Consider the following 5,663-nt stretch of genomic DNA (forward strand, 5'->3'; position numbering starts at 1 on the left):
CCAGGACCCAAATCTTCCTAGGAAATGTAAGACATAAACTAACTCGATTCCAGTACAACAATAATTTGCTTGCAACTATGTAAACATGTGTATGATCTCCACCATGAATCCCCTATAAACCCATGACACCCTAGTGCCTTAATCAATTGTTTACAAACTCTATTTGCTTACTTGCTTTGTTTTGCTTTCATTTCTTTACATTTCATTGTTAAGTAGTTTAGTTTACAACCCTCAATCTCAACCCAATTTGTGACACCCTATGACATAGCTCTCTACAACCGAAAACTTGATTCAATACCCGTCCTTTGAGATCTGACCTTTACTTGCCACTCTACTAAGAGTAGTTAGTTGAGTCTATAAATATTATTTTGATTGGTTAGCTTAGACGACAAAGTTTTAAACCGTATCAAAAATGGCGCCGTTGCCGGGGACGATGTTTAATTGAATTGTTATCATTTATTGTTTAAGTTGTGTCTTTCTTAACCTTGGGGAAGTCAAACTCCTCAAGGTAGTTTTAATTGTTTTATAGTTGTTTGCTGCTTGCATGTCTAGGAGATCACAAGGTAGACTTTTGCCTATTGATCCCGAGATTGAAAGAACCTTCACCAATATTATAAGAATTGTTAGAGGAACTCCGACAATTGTGGGTATTGGAGAACTTGTGGACATTGGTATTGTCCAATCGGATAGTGTTGAGTTTACCAACCCTTTTGCAAGACATGGAGAGGAAAACCCAATCCAAACCAACCACAAAATCAACCCACAATGCCTAAGTTTTCATCTCATTCCGTACCAACTTTGGAGAACCTACCAAATGGTACTCCTACACCGCCACATTTAACCGTTAATTTTATTGCCAAATCTGCATTCATACAATTAGTTGAGAGGAGTCAATTTGGAGGGATGCCTGGTGAGGATCCTCGTCTACATATGGAGACTTTTTGTGACTATTATGATACAATCTCTCAAACCGGGGTGACTCAAGACCAAATTCGATCGGTGTTGTTTCCTTTTTCCTTGATCGGAACCGCAAATCAATGGTTAAAGAGCCTAGATAAGGCTACCCTTGGAATTGACTCATGGAAGAAGTTAGCACTTGCTTTCTACAAGAAGTTCTATCCTCCGGAGAAGACTAACATGTTGAGAGCCCAAATCACCGGGTTCAAGCAAAGAGATGAAGAGTCCCTATATGAGGCTTGGGAGAGATTCAAGGATACATGTTGCTCTTGTCCTCATCATGGACTAAGTGAATGGTTCCATGTTCAACAATTTTGGAATGGGTTGTATGAAGATTCGAGAAATGTGCTCAACATTGGTTCTAATGGAAGATTCTCCAAGGTTGATGACAACCAAACATGGGCTAAGATCGAAGAAATGACGGTTCATAACTCTCAATATAGTAGGCCAAGAAACGCTGCTAGGGGAGGGAGGCATGAAGTCGACTCCATCACACAACTGGGTGCCCAACTAAGTGCTCATATCGATACCATAAACTTGAAGTTTGAGAAAGCCATGGCCAAGCTTGATGAAGCTTCTCAATCACCCAAACAACATGTCAATGCCATGATGGCAACATCTTCAATCCCAAATGGAGTGTGTGAGAGTTGTGGAACCTTGGGACATGACCAACACGAATGGAGGGGAACAAGTGAGCAAGTGAATGCTTTCTAAGCATACAAAAATGGCACCCCTTATTCCAACTATTACAATAAAAATACCAAGTTCCACCCAAACCTCTCATATAAGAGCCAAAACGTCCAAAACCCTAAACCCACATACACCCCACCTCCAATGAGAAATCCTACTCAAAGACCATACTACAATCAATCCAATGACCAAGCTTTCGATGTTCAAAAAGCAGTCCTCCAAATGCAAAAGAGCAACAAGATTTCTTTGCTCAAATGCAAAGGGATCGCCAAGCCAAAGACACTACCATCAACAATATCCTTTCTCACACGAAAATGTTAGAGACTCAATTGTCTCAATTGGCCTCTTCTAGTTCCCAAAGACAAAAAGGACAATTACCTCCTCAAGGTAATCCTTCTACAAGACATGAGACCATTAATGCCATCCACTTGAGAAGTGGTGCAAGATATGAAGGACCCAAGATGCCAATTGAAGAAGATATTGTTGAGGAGGATGTCAAGCAAAGTGATGTGATTGAACCATTGAGGAGAAATCCCAAGGTGGTAGTGACAACTACCAATGACTCATCATAGAAGAGAAATGAAGAGAAGGCCAAAGAAGTTGAGAAAGAGCCTATTGTGATTAGACTTTCATTCCCAAGTCACCAAGCCAAGCCCGAGCTTGATGAGCAACTTGGAAAGTTCATGGAGATTGTGAAGAACTTAGAGGTTTCTATACCATTCACGGAGCTAATCAACCATGTTCCGGCCTATGCAAAATACATGAAAGATATACTTACCAAGAAGAAGTCCATCCGAAAGTTGGAGACTATTGCCTTTACCAAGATTAGTAGTGATATTCTTCAAGGGAATTTCCCTCCAAAGCTCAAAGATCCGGGAAGCTTCTCCATTCCATGTATCGTTGGTGATACCACAACCAACAAGGCATTATGTGATCTAAGTGCGAATGTGAGTGTCATGCCATATTCGGTATGTGAAAGACTAGGGGTGGGAGAGCTCAAGTGCACCAACATGACCTTACAAATGGCGGACCGGACAACAAAGAAACCACTAGGGGTATGGGTAGATGTGCCAGTGAGAGTTGGAAAGTTTTTTATACCGGTGGACTTTGTCATTGTTGATATGGTGGAAGATTCCAACATTCCAATCATTCTAGGAAGACCATTCCTACACACCGCCGGAGCGGTGATTGATGTGAAACATGGAGATTTCACGCTTGAAGTAGGTGATGAAACAATCACCTTCAATCTTTATAAGACTATGAGAGCTCCCAACTTGTTTGAGCCATGCTTTATGGTTGATCACTATACCCGGGAGGGTGACAAGAAGAAGATGGAATCTCCATTCAAAGAACAAGGGAAAAATGGAAATCTTAAGAAAAACGGCAAAGACACACCGCCCAATTAGAAGAAAGATATTGATTATGTTGAAATGGCTCTATTCGGAGAGCATGAAATTTTTCACAACAAGAATGAGAGCTTGCAAAGCTCACCCATGACAAGTATAGATGGAGGCCTCATAGACCATGATAACAAGGAAGAAGAGTTGCTTTTGTCAACTCATGATCCACCCGACATAGGGAAAGAAGCAAGAGAAGTATGTGGTCTATGGGATGACGAGTTTGAAGGACTTTTTAACCCATACATTGGGGATACTATGACTCTAGACCAAGGCTATATAGACCATTATCACCTCTTTGACTCGGACTACTACATAAATGAAGACAACAATGTGCAAAGGTCTGTGCAAGACCTTCATCATAAAAATGAACAAGCCTTTGACTACTTTTATAAGGTGTTGAGCAACATCAACAACGCCTTGGCTTTTCCCCCTTGACACCTCTCAAGAGAAGAAGAGTTTGGTGGAGTCCTACCTAAACCACCACTTGTAAATATTCTAACCCTTTAACTTGCATTTTATTTAACTTGTACATTATTCAATTTTCGCAATGCACTTTATATGCTTTGTTGATTAATTTTAATGACTTGAGAGCAAGTGAGGGAGGGATTTTAATGTGCTTCAAATGTGTAGTGTTTGATGATCAAGTGTGGGGATGGCACATGCCTAGGCTAACCAAGCCTTTGTAGTGCAACCCATATCGAAATGACAAATAATTGAAGAAGAATTGATACGGGAAGAAGATCCCCATGAGCAGACCTGAGCTCGTGGGGACTGGGAAAGAGGCACGAGTGAAAATTTGCTCTGGAGAAGAATCTGCTCGAGCCGACAATAGCTCGAGCGTCCGACTGCTCAGGTCGCTCGACCTCAACTGAGGACGTGGGTCCTGAAAGTGCTTCCAATTATCAATTTTGCACTTGACAGAAATCTGCTCGTCCCAAGCTCGAGACGAGCGTCCCTTGCAAAAATCCGCTCGTCTCGTCTTCAGCACGCCCGTCCCTAGAGCCAAGAAAATTCTTAAATTTTCACTGACTGGAAATCCGCCCGAGCTCCTTCCAGGTCGCCCGTCCCTACCTGCTACATGAACAAAAACACGGGACGCGCCCACCATTCTTCATTTCATTTCATTTCCTTTCTCCAAAAACAAACACAATAATTTTCCTCCTTTTAACCATCAATCCTCTCATCCAAAAACACCAATTTCTCATCCAAATTCACCACAATCAAATCAAAACTTGCTCAAATCATAATCAAATCACTCCTCCATCAACAATAAGACCATTCAAATATCAATTTCTTCACAAAATCAATCAAATTTTCTAGGGTTAGTGAAAATCCGAAATTGATTGAGCATTCAACTGAAATTAGAAGAAGAAAGGAGCATTCAAGTATAAACTTGGTTTGTTGATACAAATTTGAAGGAGAATAGCCATGGCAAGGACTAAAGGAGGCAACAAGGCAACAAAAACACCAAATTTATCTAAGAGACAATAAGCTCTTGCATCAAAGGCTTTGGTCTTGGTTCAACAAAGGGAGCAAGCTGCGGTAACCGTCAATGCTATCGAAGAAGCTACTACTTCTATCCTGGAGGTGGAACAATTGAAAAATTATCCGTAGGTAACTTTCGTTTCCGATAAGCATAGGCTTGCATTCGAATCCCTAGCCAAGAAAAGCATTTTAGCTATTAAATTTGTTTGTCAAGATGCTTTGGGTAAATTGTGTGTCCTTGAGCAAACAAAGGCATTCTTCGAGTCTATGGTGTTATCCACCCTCTTTGAAATGAATGAATTAACATACCCCTCTTTGACATTGGAATTCATTAGTTCCTTGAGGGAGTATAGAATTGAGACTCAGGATTATGTCGAATTCCACCTTGAAAACAAAAGTAGAACAACGCATAAAAGTGATTTTGGTAAAGTGTTTGGGCTTAAGAACGATAACTGATTCATCAAGAAGGCTTTGGAGTTTGATGCCAAACCCCTTTGGCAAGCCATCACCGGTCGTGAGTTTACTACTTTCAAGGAGTGCCATGCCTTGTACATTCATCATCCGGGTATTAGGTATTGGTACAAGTTCGTGGCTAACACTTTGATTGCTAGAAAAGAAGCCAATCACTTGACCGAATTAGACTTTGTCTGCATTGAGTCCTTTTTTAATGTTGGTGGGAAGTCCAAAAATGGGTACAATATTCTTCAACCATTGATCAAGAGATGGTTGGAAATTGAAAATTGGAAAGATGGCGCGGCTTTCACTGTTGATGGAGGCTTGGTGACAAGATTGGCAAAGCACTTTAACCCGGAATTCAACAAAGACAACACTTACAAATAGGTTAAAGGAAGCCACCTTCTTGATATGAACAATTTGATCCACAAATTTCAATGGTTCAAGCATGATAACTTAGACCATAATTACGAGTGGCTCATCAAGGATGCTAATTCCATTGTCTTGCCAGGCAAGATTTGTCGCCTCTCCACCCACTGAACCAACTACCTTATTCACATTTTCGAAAGTGTCGAGCGCATCATCAAGCAACAACAAAATCCAAGTGAAGAGCCTACCTCCTCCATTGTTACACCACCATATCCCTTTGCCTACCACGAGTTCAAACCAAGTAGCACC

At 41.0% G+C, this 5,663-nt stretch overlaps 1 non-coding gene across 1 annotated transcript; it reads right to left on the reverse strand.

The window, feature by feature from the left end:
* Positions 1-1,137: 1,137 nt before the first annotated feature.
* Positions 1,138-1,244, reverse strand: LOC141644812 (small nucleolar RNA R71). The gene has a single exon (XR_012544418.1). It is a non-coding gene; the product is annotated as a small nucleolar RNA R71 (small nucleolar RNA).
* Positions 1,245-5,663: the final 4,419 nt, after the last annotated feature.

This window comes from Silene latifolia, chromosome 2 (assembly GCF_048544455.1).
Source record: "Silene latifolia isolate original U9 population chromosome 2, ASM4854445v1, whole genome shotgun sequence".
NCBI classification, from domain to species: domain Eukaryota; kingdom Viridiplantae; phylum Streptophyta; class Magnoliopsida; order Caryophyllales; family Caryophyllaceae; genus Silene; species Silene latifolia.